Consider the following 15,602-nt stretch of genomic DNA (forward strand, 5'->3'; position numbering starts at 1 on the left):
CTAGGGTTGAAGTAGATTTTTAAATTAAAATGTGGGAGTTTTTTTATTTATACTTCATGACGGTTGGTAATGGAGAAAATATTGTCTAACATTTGAAAGCAAATGTGGTAAACTTTAAAAGTAAAAAAAAAGTAAATTAATTGATGTTGGGAGAAAATGGATGTTAAGAGCCAACACATAACAATGTATGAGGAAATCTAAACCAGATTTTAAAAAAAATAATAAATAAATTAAGTAGTATATATATAATTACATGGGACCTAACAACCACATATTATAAAATAGAGTGAAAGATCTCTATATACATACCACAAGTCTGTCTGGCCAAAAACTGTAAGATCCACAACAAAAGTAATAAATGCCTTGCGTCTTTATAGATTCCAATTCTTAAATGATGTTTCTCTTCATCCAAGGCATTTTCTCTAAATAGGATTAGAAACCTGCAACACCTTTCTGAAAATTACCCAACGGTTAGAAGACTTTATGTGTCCTCTGCTTCGTGGAATTCTGGTGGCTGTTAAGGACAGTTTTGCATTGCAGTGTCTTGTAGTTGTGGTTGCTAAATCAACCGATTTCTACTGAATTGCATATTTCCATGAAGCTGTAAGAATATTAATAGATTCAAGACTTGCACCAGTGAATCTCATTTGACTGGTATCAGTTGAAATATTAAGACCTTCTATTAGTTTAGTGTCATAACTTTTCCTTTTTTGCTGTCAAATACCTCCACATATCTTTTAAAAATTTTGGGAAGGAAGTCTAAGTAAAAACTGTTTAAAAAAACCCCAAAACAGTCTTGTCTTCTATGTGGTCAAGGACTTGAAGAGATGAAAATGTTAAAAAAATTATTTCTTAATAATTTTAGGTTTGTTTTTTGTTTCAAGATTCTTTCTTGGTTAGAACTAAAACTAGAGAGATAAAATCGCCCTTGACCTTATCCTTAACAACTATTAATAATTACTAACTTCAAAACCAAATCCACCATAAATATGCCTCAAATATTGTACACTGAATTGGACAGCATGCTTTAAAGACATTCAGAAAGGTGAGATGCCTAATTGAAAAAAATAGACAATTTTCTCAACTGGTTTTAATACCTTATTTCTTCCAAAATTTATCTTCTCTAGAACTGTCAGGATTTAATCATTGTGAAAGTAGCTGTGTCTGCACCCAACTGCCCTGTAAAAGTCTTGCATCACATTGATAATAGTATCAGCGCAATTCTTATGACATTATGCCAGTAACCAGAAATATGGAGATAAAATTAATTCTATATAAAAAGAATAAAAGGAGAGGCTGTGTTTGTTCCACTTGAGGGTTTGTTCATCACATTCTTTCACACTAATTACAATTACGCTTTTTAGTTCAAAAATATTTTTCTATGGAAGTGCTGATTGTTGTTATCTGTAAAGATAAATGGACAAGCAAAAATAGAACTACTACAGATAGAGATGAAAATAGATTTTTTTATTGCTTTACATGAAATGATAAGTATATTGATGAGGCTGTATATTATCAAATTTTGAAAATGAAATATTCTACTGAGTTTTGGCAGTGTATAGGTAGCTGTGTTTAGAAACTAGAAATAGAGTCAGTTATTTAAATCCAGTCTAATTTATTTAGCTCTGTTAATTCAGCTGTGCTTATTCACTACACCAGAGGAACATCTAAAACTGTACTGGCCTTCACGGCCGCTCAACAATTTTGGACTACTGGGGAGTTTTGCAGGATTGAGAAAAAAGAATGAAAGAGAGAAGAAAGCAGGGTGGCTACTTTACCTTTCTGTTTGAGTGCAGTATCAGTGAGGCATTAAGGATGCTATCCTGTTGTCATGCAAGAGAGATGTGTTAATATCAGGAAATACTCCCTTGCCTACAAGCATCTACATGCCTCAGCACATCCAGCATGTCTTCCACCTGGCTCTGGGATGTGATGGGTTTCCTCTGGGTCCTGTAAAATATCTGCTAGTGTCATACAAATGCTTCAGATATCATAAGGGTCAGAAATAGCTGTAGGTGATAGCTTTAGTCAGTTTATGATGGCAAGAAAGATTAAGCAACATTAAATTACTAAGTTGACGCTTTTGATTCTGTCTGCTTCTAAGACCACTATGAGTTTCATTTACCTGAGCAGCAGGACCAGGAGTTTTCCTGGGCTATCCCACCTGTCTTCCAACAGTGTCTCCAAAAAAACACAAGTTTGCTGTCATTCTGAAACATATCTGCCAGACTATCCAGATGTTTGGATATCCTAAGACATAGCAGATGGCACTAAATGTCTGCATATAGCAAACAAATTGAATCTCTGTTCAGTTAAATCAATGGATGAGGCCTCAATGTCATCTGAAACATCCCCATTACCTTCAAGCAACTGGTAAATCATACGCAGGACTTGGAAGAGACCCACATCTTTTTCAGATCAACATCTGAATATCAGCCAGGAATATCCTAAGGTCTCCTGGAAGGCATTAAATACCTGAGTTTAGGTGACTGAATTAGTAATTGAATGTAGGGAGCTAGTCAGCTAAATGAGACACATACATTTCATCATCTGCAAGTTCTGTAGACTTCACTGACTGTGTTGAATAGAAACTCTGTATAGATGTCCATACATAGTATATTGGCAAGGTTAGGTAGAGGTGGCTGCAGGGATGCTCTGTATAAACGCAGAGGCTGCCCAAACCCAGCTAATTTCAGCTTGCTGCAGCAGAGCAACACACCTGAGCCCATCAGCAAAGCTGATTGCCTTGAGGAGAATTTATTGTCACAAAAGGAAAAACACTGTAGAGGCATTGAGGAATGAAATTTGGAAAAAAGTGTGAGAAGCCACCCAATGATCACCAAAGTCAGAGAGGGAGAGGAAGGAGGTGCTCCAGACTTCAGGGCAGAGATTTCTCTTCAGATCATGGAGATGCCCAGTTCAGAGCAGATATCCACACTGCAGCTTGTGGAGGAGCAGGTAGACATTTTCTGAAGGAACTGACACCTTTTGAGAGCTCATGCTAGAGCAGATTGTTCTGACACAGGCATCAGCCTGTGGAGATGAGCAAATATGTCACTGCGGCCAGTGGAGACTACCACATCAGAGTAGATATCTAGACCATGGTCCATGGAGGACACATGCTGAAACAAATTTATTCTGAAGGAATGTAGGACATGTAGGTGACCCACAATGGAGTCGGAAAAATGTGGGGAGGAGGAAGGAGCTGCAGGGAGGAACATTTAGGTGCTGACAGTAACCACCTGTTTCCCACCCTGCCACACTTGTGGCAAGGATGCAGGGAATAAAGGACTGAAGTTGAGAAAAATGAATGGGTTGTGGAGGAAGGTGTTTTAGTTTCTTTGTTCCTCAACTTCCACACCTATTTTAATTGGCAACACATTAAATTAATTTTCCCCAATTTGAGTCTACTTTGCTTGTGACAATAATTTGTAAGTGATCTCCCTGTCTGTGTCTCAAGCAATCACTTTTTTCCTCTTGTTTCTCCTCTTGTCATGTTGAGGATAGGGAATGAGAGAGAGCAGATGGGTGGGTGTGTGGTTTAATCCCAGCTGGCAGCTAAATACCATTCAACTTCTCACTCCCACCCCTACAATCTCCTCCTGCTCCTCCACCTCCCCTGGTAGGGAGGAGAATTGGTTAACCTCATGGGTTCACATAAGATCATCATCATCTCTATCTCATATTATTTTTATTATTAATTGTAATAAACACTATATATATATGAATAATTACTATATAATATATAAATATGTCATATAATACATAGTGTATTACTTTTTGTTTAATAACAATTAATATTTATATCAAATATTTATACTTATAATAATATTTAAATTCAATTTTCATTATTATAATTTTAATAGCAAGTACTATTATCATAAATTAATTTATGAGGAGGAGGAGAAGAGAAAGAAACAAAACCCTAGAGAAATAGGTAATACACAGTTCAATTCTCACCACCTCCTAATCAACATCCAGCCTGTCTGTGAGCAGTGATCAACCCCACCTGGCCAACTCCCTCCAGTTTACATACTGGGAATTTCTATAGTTCTATAGAAACTATATCTAGTTTTATTGTAAGTCACAGCCCTTTGGCCAGTTTGGATCAGCTGTCCTGGCTGTGCTTCCTCATGTGCATTTGTGCACATCAGTATTGACAGAGCATAGGATGCTGAAAAGTCTTTGACTGAGGGTAACCACTACTTAGCAACCCCCAAAACATCAGGGTATCATCAACATTGCTCTCATACTAAATACAAAAAGCACAGCGCTGTACCAGCTACTAAGAAGAGAATTAACTATGCCCCAGATGAAAACAGGAAATCTGGGGTCTGACAGCCAGCTGAGATCAGCCTTCTAATCTTGAAAATTTTTTATCCAACTATCTTGGGTATTAGAGTTCTGAGATTAGTATCTCAGATTCTGAGAGAATGGATATTACACTTTGAAGATGTCAAATAATATCTTTAGTAATTAAATACCTGTCTTGCTACACATCATGAAGTAATTAGACTCTCCAAATAAGTCTTGCTGTATAAAATGCTGCTAAAGAATTCTAGTTAGATCAAAAGATTAAATGCAAATGTGAATACTATGATTGCATGATCAGAGGAAATTAATTTTAAACTCTGCAAGAAAACAAAAAAGGTAAGTTCTTTTTCTCATTCCACTTACTTAGAAGAGAAAAAGTACTGGAAATATGAAACCTCTTTTTATCATGAGATATAGTGCAGAGGTAAGTGTGCTGTAATATACTGCTGTAATATAGCTGGTCTGCCACAAAAGGGAAATGTTCTTTTAGGACATTGAACCTGCTTCTGTCTTTCAGGGCAGGTTCAAAAAGCAAAATTTCTATCTGTTTACAAAGTTTCAGGAAGACTTTGATGAACTTCCCTCTTATAGTTAAATTTTGGCATATCATTACATAAAACCAGAATACTAATTGACTGTTTTTTCAGTTTGTCTCCTATCTTTTGCCAGTACCAGCTGTATAAAATCCCAGATTAGACAATTACTAAGTAATTTACTCTTAGGGACATTTCCTATGTAACCCAACACACTAGAAAGTGATTCATGCTATCTATCTATCTATCTATCTATCTATCTATCTATCTATCTATCTGTCTATCTATCTAGTATACATGTGAAAAGCAGCTGTGATTTCTGTTGCATAAACTTATTTTTTTAAGTTACTTGGAGATCTGAATAGTTGAAAAGTGTAATTTATCTCTCACATTGTCCAGAAAAAAAAAAATCTATGTGCATTTGTGAAGAGTGGATAGGCATTCTGGATAATAAATAATCCAGTCAGACTTTGTCTGACTAGGATATTGAATTGTTGTTCTTCACCAGGTGAATATCAGCTTACAGTGAGCTTCCTGTAGCAAAATTATCAGAGATGTCATTTTCCTATTAAAAAGAGAAATACTAAGCAGTGAAATGGTATACAGCATTGATTAAAGCATTATTTGAGTACTGTATGTCCATATTTTAAGAAAGATGTAAAAAATTAAGCAGGATTTAGAGGGCCTAAAAATATGAACATTATCTACTTATTAAAATGAAGAGTGAAAAAATATATAATGTACACTATATATGGAATATATAGAATAGATACAGGACCTCTATAGTAAATAGGATAGACTTTTGTACAAGAAGGTTTATGTTGAAAGTGGAAGGATCTTTTTTAATTAGCAGGGAAGACATTATAAAATCTAATAGCCTCCAGCTGAATAAGCAGAACTTTTACTGGAAATAAAATGTAAACCTTTAATAGTGAAAGCCATTATGGCATGGAAATTTTCAATTTACAGTCTTTAAAATAATAATGGAAATCTTGTTGCTGTGCTTTAGTTTAACAACAAATTACTAGCTGGGTTTAGAAAGGTATTGAATTAGTATAACCTCTTGCTTGAAAATCCTCCACTTTCCTCCCTCTTGAATATGTTCAAGACCTACTGAAATCACTGACAGTGAGTTTAGACTCACCTTTCTCCAGTACAAATAATCTTTTTACATTTTACAATGCAATGAGAAAGTATTTGTGCAAGAACAATCCTATGGAAAGATTAAAAATTTTTTTTCAGGATCCAACAATTCTCAGAAAATCCTACTTTTTCAGCCTATTTGTTCTTTATCCTCTGGTTTTCATCTAATAAGATTCCAAACAGCTGTATGTTATCTGAGAATTCTGTCAGGTTCATTCCACTGATTTTAGGGGTTTTTTTTGTTCTGAAAAAAATTTCACTCTGTACTTCAGAAGTTAGATTAAACTTCCGTCTCAACACTGTTTGCTGGCTTAAGTATGCTGACTTTGAAATGTATCCGTTGGATGTGAATCAGTGAAATAGAGATGGATGTGGCACACTACAGCATAGATCTGTGGCTGAGAATCTGCTTCAGGTCCAGATCTGCTCCAGCCTGTAGAAACAGCAGAAACAGCTACTGTGAGAGTAATTGATAGTCTTATGCTCAGTAGTGACAGTAGAAGCCTCAAGCCTAGCATTTTTACCGACAGTTAGAAGGTAATATCATCTGTTCATCATGCACTAAATTTACTTTTTATGTTCTTCCTTAACTTTAGGAAGTCATAGAAATAATACCTTGCTAAAAGATATGAAGCAGTTAGTATTTTGAAGACTAGATCTCTGAAAATATAATGGAGTATTTTAGGTCTCACATTTTCAAACTTTTTACTGCCATCATCAAAGCAATAAACAAGTTTACTTAAAATTTGAGATTTTACTGATTCCAGGTCTTGGATTCCCAAACTGGCAGCAGTAGTCCCACATATAGCACTACAACTCCTATAAATTAACCTTGCTGTTAGAGATAATTGCAGTGTAGACACTCAAAAAAAAAAAAAAATCTGCATTTATTGAAACTGTCAGGCACATTTTTGGATCAGTGACCATTCTGCCTCTTCTATTACTTTTCAAAAATAATACAATTAAAATATGTCTGAAGTGGTAGACCAAGAACCAGTTCCCTCATTATGGGATACATGCCAAGAGCAATGCACACTAGTTTCTAGTTATGCTAACACACAACAGGAGGGAAATCCTGACAGCACAAAAAGGTGTGCTGAAATGTATACCAGGAACACGTTGCAAAAAATTTTGTTCCATTTGGATACAGCTTTTGGCAGCAATATCAAGCAATCTCTTGACAGTGCTAACGAAATATCAACAAAATTTTTAATACTGAATTTACTAGAACATAATTTGAATTCAGGAGCTGTGAATATATCTCTCAGTAGAAAAAAAGGCTTCAAGGTCAAACAGTAAAGCCTGCTGGCATCCATACTGCATAAGATTTATGTTTGAATGGTCAAGCTGGAGAGGCCCAATTAAGCCAAGTAGGCAGTCAAGCTCCAGAGCTTCTTATTATTCTGTCATGCAGTAATATGGATGTAGTAGCAATAGTACCTGTTGTTCACTTTGGGATATCCTGAAAATTCAAGATACAAATAAGGTGGAACTATGTTCAAAAAGAGACTTTCTATCAGGAAAGAAAGATGGCAGCTTAGTGCAGTAAAACCTGGATCAGTGTTACTTCTGCTACTGTGTGTATATCCCGAGGCAAAGTAATTAACTTCTCTAGTTATTAGTATACCATTCATAATGAGGGTTAGAATTTACTTTACAGAGATTTCTAGGATTTTTTTTCTATAGATTAACACAAGGACACTGCTGTATGTATGAGAAGTCCTGATAGTTGCTACTACAATATGTCGCACCTTTTCACTATTCTGTTAGAATGAGTAAATATATTCTTTGTCTTTTTCTGACTTTACAGCATCAGAAACTCTTTCTCAAATAAATTTTACCTCAAAATTAAGCTAAACAGGAATATGAGCCTGATGTAATGTCATTCATGAAGGAGTAGGTTCTTAGGATGTCTTTAACTTGTCTTCTGTGAATGTCTGTATTCAGCCATAGAATGTCCAAGTTTACTGTGTATTTCAGTTACATTAAACTGCAGAGTAAGCCTAATCAAACTTGTAATCACTGCATACAATTTCTTTTTGGAGACCACTCCTTGCTATGTCAAACCAAATTCGCCTATCTGGGAAGAATATTGAAAAAAGTTGAAAGTTTGTAATAAATTAATAAGAAAAATTGAAGAAACTTTTATTTTTAATGTTTAATAGAATTAATCCTACTTTCACTAAAATATACAGGAAAAAGGATGGAATACAATGTATTGAACTAAGGCACTGAAATTACTTTTAAATTTTTTGTCTTGGTTGCAGAGAGGAGGAGGAAGTTTAGTGCTGTGTGGGTATAACCAGATTGTCATTCTACACCACTCAGATCATCACTGGGAGTGTTGTTTTGTGCTCTTAGTAAACTGACATCTCAGCCAATAGTTGCTGCTTTTGGTCTCTCCCTTACCATAAGGTATGGCTTATTTGGAGTTTCATTTCCTGCTGTTGTTAAAACCAGTACAATTTTAGGTTCCCTTTTTCTGCCAATGAAGAAGTTTCAGATATGATCAAAAAGGGTAGAGGGTAGTTGTCTTTGAAAATTTTCTGGGAAAGATTCATTTTTGCAGTCTAAGCAGATAGCTGTAGTCCTACTGTTTTGGTTTTTAGGGTTTTTTAAAGGCATCTATTTCCAGTGAAATAGTGCTACACTGGGCTACCAATGAAAATGACAGTGGCTTGCTGCTATTCTATCACTGACTCAGCAACCTACAACATCAGAAAAAGCTGAAGAAGACTTTCCAGTTCCTGCCCTAAGAACTACTCTGCTAACATCACAAAAACCTGCAAATGCCAGGCATTCATAGCTAATCAGCTACTTTGTCACCAGTTAGATCACAAGCTGCTACTGAAGACACAAAATTTATAACAGTACATAAAAAAAAATATATATTTGTGTTGATATTAAAAATTGAATAAAAATATGCAAGTTCTTAAAAAATACATGAAAACACAGTCTTTTTGAAGGCAACCTGATATCTGCAAGAGAATAAATTTTTGTGATTTTACTAGCAACTACAATCTAGAGTGAGCATAGAGTAATACATTTAGAAAAAATACACGTCTTTCAGGAAAATAAGAAGTTGAAAACAAAAAATGTCAGAACATTAACTGCACTAGAGGAAACTTGCAAAAATGCATTAAGAAAATTTCCTTTAAATCCATTTTATTGTGGGAATCAGAGAGGAGTATCTCCAAATCACATTCACTCTGGATAGTAGTAGTTAAAAAGGAGCAGAAGCCCTGGAATGGAGTCCAGATAAACAGAAAACAATGCTTCTCCTTGCCAGTTACAGGACTCATTTTGGGAAAGTGACTTGTCATGTATATTTCTGCAATCTATAATAATATAGAGACTTTCTAGAGCAGTAAAACAGGCTCTACATTTCTTCACTTTTTAAACCATTCAGTTGTGGAAAGAGTTGTTTCCACCCTGCTTCATTGTGTGCAACATTAAGTCTGGTTCACACTGTTATCTATATATGTCACTTATGCTGTTGTGCTCTAAATAAAAGATATTTTGCTGAGGGGAGAAAAGATTTAGAGAACAGTTACAATAACTACATATAAACAAGAATCTAATTTATTTTGAGAAGAAAGAAAAATTGGGAAAATTTCAACACAATGAAACAAATAGGTAGGAAAACTCAAGTAGCTGGGACATGGGGCTGCCTGTACCCAACACTAAGGTTTTTTTCCGCTACATCAAAGGAAAGGCTTCCTCAGCTGCTTCTCCTGAATTTCTCTGGGAATTCGGTGAGGATGTAAGTACATCCAGTCAGGATGTGAATACGTGAAAATGATACATTTTTTCCTCAGATCTGGTACCTATACATCAAGTTAAAAGCAATTTGCTATGTTATGCATCAGCTCATGTTATGTTAAATTAGTACTCAAGTGCTACATGAAAAAGGATTTGTCAAGCTCTTTCCCTGAGTGATCACCATTCTGTGCTAATCAGTCATCACTTTTTTGAGGACAGTCTTTGTTCACTAAAAGGTGTCTGATATCATTTAAATCTGTGAAAGAGACTGCTTTCAAATATTTTTGTTCTTAAATTTACATTAAAATTTCTATTTCCTAAAATATAAATCCAGCACAATATATTATAGTCAGAAATCTCAACTAGGTACAGGAAGAAGCCCTGTCTTCATCAGCTCTATATTAATTTTTTATATGGCTAAAGGTCTTTTGAATGTCAGCTTCTAAATATGGCACTGCTGTTTTAAATCAGTGCATGTCTTTCACTAATTAAATGTATTACCAGTGTTATGGTGGAAACACAGTTTCCAAATCCTGCTAGGCCCATTTTTTGTCTTTTTCAGATCACTGATGTTTACAGGTGTGATCATGCAAAGTTAAATCCTTCATTACTAGTTCTTTGCATATAAAATGAAATGCATTATTAACCAACACTCAATAAGGTTTGTCTCTGCTTCTTTTAAAAAGGTTATAATGCTTTTAAATAATGCTTTAGTCTAGTGTTCTCTGTTTGCATACTGATTTTTAAGTTGCACATATTTGGCTTACTCACACTGCTCCTGTTATTAAAACAGGATCAGGCTTGGTAAAACTTACGTTAATCTGACTCCTTTACAATCTGATTTTAGTACTGTTTTTTAACCATGCTTAGTCAGTCTAGCAGAATTTTTTTTAATCTCTTTTTTTTAGAATTTTATATTTAATATTTTACATTTTACATTTCTGCTTTCCCAGCATAACACAAAATTTCTTTCCTATGTCCTGCGTGGAATTAAGGAATTGCAGTTTTGTCTTCCAGATGCCATTCATAATCATATAAATATATTAGAGTCGATTTGTGGAAGACATTTTGCAACAAATGAATGAGAATAAGGTGATTTGGAATATCATAGTAAAATGCTTTACTATCATGCATCAATCATGCCTGATTGCCTTCTGTGATGAAGTGACTAGATCTTTGCATTAGGGAAGAGCAGCAGAATTTTTCTACCTTAAAGTTCTGAAGGCTTTTGTCACAGGCTCCCACAGCATCCTTGCACCCAGTTTGTATCATCCAGGTGAGTAAAAAACTGCCTGTATCAAGTTCAAAGAGTAGAGATTACTGGGGCTGGGTTACAAATGGAGTTTCTTGGTAATCTAGTGGCACCTATCCCCTTTAGTTCCTGTTTATGAAGAGGATGAAGGAGAAGACAGGAAGCACCATCAGATTTGTGGTAGACGACAGTCTGGAAGTGCAGCTGATACAGGACTGCCATCCAGAGGGAACCAGACAAAGAAAAGGGCACTGGGAACATTGTGAAAATCAACAAGAATAAAGGCACATGGACAACATTTCTGCAATTTTCAGACGGAGACTTGATATCTGGGACTTGTCTCTGCATTAAAGTACTTGGGGGCCCCTGGGGACAACAGGCTCAAAGAAGGTCAGCAGTGTGTCCTGAAGCAATGAAAGCTAGCAGCATTGGGTGTTGCATTTACAAGAGCACAGCCAGATGATCAGTGATCATCCCCTTCTCGTCAGCACTCATTAGACTACATCTGTATCCAGTTCTAGACTTTACAGCACATGAAAGACACTGAAAAACGGACAGCTCCAGAGGAGGCCACTAGGATAGTCAGGACTGGAGCACTTTGTGAGGGGAGTTTGAGATGGGTTTGTTCTGCCAGAGGAAGAGATGGCTTTGGGGGCAGTCGAAATCCACACAGCACATATGGATATATTTTGCAGTAATGGATCTTGATGAGCCAGAAAGGGGAATAGGATAAGGCTGTTGGAGCTGTTAGTGTTTGTGTGTCAGCCTGTGGGCAGTGAGAACAGTAAAGTGGTTTCAATGAGCTGTACTATGCTGATAAGGTGATGGCAGTCCAGTCAAGGGAATTGTTTTTTGCCCATTCTTGGAGTTAAATATTAGAGACATTTCAGAAAAACCACTTCTGTAAAACAACTCCCAGAGAAAATTCAACTGACATGGATTAATGCTGCATCAGGTCCAACTGTCCTTGTACTTGCCTTTCCTAAACAACTTTTTGCTAATATCTGTGTGTTTGGAAGCACCAATACCAGACAAAAGCCAGACAAAAGCCATCAAGGCCTCTCCGTAGCTCTGTTCTGCAATTGTGTAGTGAGACTCCAGGTGAGGTCTCACTAGACCTGAGCAAAGGGGCAGAATCCTTCCCTTGCCCTGCTGGCCATGCTGTTTTTGATGCATCCCAGAAACTGGTTTGCTGGCTCATGTGCAGCTTCTCATCCACCAGCACTCTCAAGTTCTTCTCTTGCTCTGTTCATTCTCCAGCCTTTTTCGATCTTGGGGATTGCCCTAACCAAGGTGTAGCACCCTGCACTTGGTCTTGTTAAACCTCCTAAGATTCCCATGTACCCATTTTGAGCTTGTCCATGTCCCTCTGGGTGGCATCCTGTCCATCAGGTGTTCTTATGTGTTGATATGAAATTCAGGACATCCAGAATAAAAAAAAAAAAATAGTTGAGAGGACTTATGTGATGTTCCTCGTATTTATCCAGCACTCAGTGACTGAATAAACACATTGTAAATAATTCTGGTGACATAACTGATGGAACCAAAACTTGCAAAACAATGGAAATATTTTGGAGGAGACCAGCAAAGACCCAAAGCAAATCTAGAAGACAATTCTACTAAACTTCAATTCAAGCTGATTCTGGTCTTTGGTTAGTTAGGGACATATTCTCTTTGAGAACTTACTGTTAAAACACATATACTTCTATCCTTATTTTTGTTTAGACCTTTCTAGCATAGCAATATTTGATAATACCAAGATATGATAATATGTACATTTAAAATGGTAAAGCTAAGGTGAAATATAGGCATGTCTAATCCTGAATTCTTTCAAAAGATTATATTAAATTAAAAATGCTATAAACAGCAGTTTTGCAGAACAAGGATTATGATTTTAAGATGCCAGAACTACTTTTCTTTTTCACTTTTCATTTTACTTAAAAATTTCTGTAGTCTCTTTATATAACACTAATAATAACCACTTATCTATGCAGATATCACATCAATACATGCACTATAATCAGCCCCTCACATGTATTTTTTCTGTTTAAATTCAGCTCAATAGTTATAGAACTCAAAGCATGAAAAGAGGTGCAATTTTAGTTCTGTCTTTCTGATAAAGCAAGAATGTTCTCTAGCATATGTTTTTTAGAACTTTTTGAAATACTTAGCATTACAGTAAATTTAATTTTTTTTCAAATGTATAAATCTTAAAGCTTCTTTGAAAGACTAATCACTGTTTAATTTATCACCCTTACCCAGACTTTTAATCTGAGTTCTTTTGAACTGATTTAATCTTTGATTATGACTTGTGTAGAGGAGCCCTGCAGCTCATACAGAAGTCAAACACAGTTCCTGTGGTGAAGCTGTGTCATGTTCCTGCCAGAGGGATTGTAATGACTCCTGCCCTTGCAGCCTACAGAAAGATAGCACTTAAGCAACCTAAATTGCCAATAGAATTGCATCTCTTATTTGCTCTTAGCTGAGCACAAAATAATTTAAATGACTATGCAGATTGCTCATGTTTAAATTCCCAGACTCGCCAGTACAAGAAAAAACACACACACCCCCCTATCACCACCACCACCTCTAAAAAATCCCAAATAAATAAAAAAGGGGTAGTTGAGCCTCATGTCTTAAATAGATCTGAAGTTCACCTACACAACCATTCCATAATGGAGGAGCAGCAGATCTAGGGGTTTGGGTTTATGTTTGTTTTATGGAATGTTCTCAGGAGGTGTTCATCTCTTGATGATTTAAGGAATGTTACATTTGCCTTCTGACTCTTCATCACATAAAAATGTAGCATGCAAAACATTTATGATGTTTTCTCTTCTGCTATGATGTCATCCCTTCATTTAACTCACTTTGAATTTTTGTCTTTGAAATTGTTTTCAAAGGCTAAATTAACTTACTTAGACATTTACTTCTATTCAAGATATCTTTGAACATATTGTTTGTTTTGCACTGGATAGTTCATAGGAGCAGAAAACCTGTGGTTTTTCTACCAGCTTGACTAGCCAGTCTCAGGTACCCAAGATAATCTTATATACTGTTAAAGACATATGCTTATGGCATTTAATCTAGTCACTCTAGAAATCTTAACCAGAAGGAATTTGTTAAAAATCTCTTTCTTCTTTAAATTTAATTGGTAGAAAGAAGAGGCTGTTTTGGACTGTGGTTAGTCTCATCCTACTATAGGCAACTAAAATCAAATCTGTCGTGCCCTCTAGAAGTCACTTTCCTTCCACTGGTCATAAAGGAGTTTGAATAACCATCATATTGACATTGTGCTTTTCTTAAATTTGTAGAGAAGATTCTCACACCAAATGTTTTATTGAATGTGGCTTTTAAGGTTTGGTTACTTCAATCATCTTCCAGAAGTACTTCCAGTATTAATTCATGACCAGCAACATGCATCCCTGTTTGAAAATCTAAGTGAAAATTTAGCTTTAAATAGTTAAATAGCTATTTATAAGAAAATAACTGCAGTTGATCTGATTCCTGATTTTCTGTGCAGAAGCAGATTCTTGCAGCGTCTGGAAGCCAAACATATATGTCTTTTTGTGTTCTGTCAGCACTCTACTACAGTAACCTAACACATACTGCTAGTCAAATTAGACCATTTGACAAATCCAAAATAGATGCATGAATTAGAAAGTTTGTATTTCATTAAGTGTTTCTAAGTTAGACTCATCAACAAGGTAATTAAAATTAGGTGGCAGGAATCCACTGACAATTGGTGGTATTGGTTTCAAAATTCTGTCAAGAAAATTGATTTTTATAGTTAAAAGAATATGGCACCCTGAAAATATGTGCTTTGCTAGGGCCTGAGATTTTCTTTGTGTTTTGTGCCAATCATCAGTTTTATCCCATCCAAGAAATCACTTACTGAATTCTCCTAAATACGGTGCATCAGACACACCAAAAAAACTACAAATATGTAGAGCCTGTTTCAGACAAACAGTTTGCTTTTCCCGTATATAAGCATTATATTCAGAAGATTTTTGACCATATTAATTTACAATCAAAGCTGCAGAATGTTTAAGACAATTAATAAAATATTAAAGTTACTGCTCAGAGTATTCTGCGAAGATTTCATGCATGTCCATAGATCTCAACCTTTAGAATAATCTTTCCCCTTTTTCTACCTTAAATTTTCAAATCATTCTACTTTTAGAATACTTTATCTTCAAATATAATTTGTTTAACAGTCAATGTGAAGAAATGGCAGAAATCCAAATTTTAATCCCTCTAGCACACTGCCAAAAACTCTCAAGGCTCAGAAAGATGGAATGAGATTTAGCCTTTTCAATCTATTTGGATTCTCTCATAGGTATGCTTAACTATTTGTAAAGGAGAACCATCCTGCTTTCTGATGTAATTAATTCTGCTGAAAACAAATATGATTTTGTAACATTGATTGCTCTTCTTGTAAATACAAAGATTGTTCACCTTTATTACTTTCATATTATTGCCTTCCTGTTTGAATAAAATTAAGTGTATCTTTCAAAATAAATAAAGTTACTCAGCATTGCGATTTGCATTTTTATAACAAACTGAGAAAGAGTTTCAGTATCTCTGATGATACATCCCAA

General features: G+C 35.6%; 1 long non-coding RNA gene across 2 annotated transcripts; it reads left to right on the plus strand.

Moving 5' to 3' along the window:
- Nucleotides 1-3,072: 3,072 nt before the first annotated feature.
- Nucleotides 3,073-14,598, plus strand: LOC135295364 (uncharacterized). Of its 2 annotated transcripts, none has more exons than XR_010357430.1 (4): nucleotides 3,073-4,650; nucleotides 8,258-8,405; nucleotides 10,770-11,028; nucleotides 11,131-14,598. It is a non-coding gene; the product is annotated as an uncharacterized LOC135295364 (long non-coding RNA). The 2 variants fall into 2 exon arrangements; XR_010357429.1 differs by having other exon boundaries at nucleotides 10,938-11,028.
- Nucleotides 14,599-15,602: the final 1,004 nt, after the last annotated feature.

This window comes from Passer domesticus, chromosome 2 (genome assembly GCF_036417665.1).
Source record: "Passer domesticus isolate bPasDom1 chromosome 2, bPasDom1.hap1, whole genome shotgun sequence".
NCBI lineage: Eukaryota > Metazoa > Chordata > Aves > Passeriformes > Passeridae > Passer > Passer domesticus.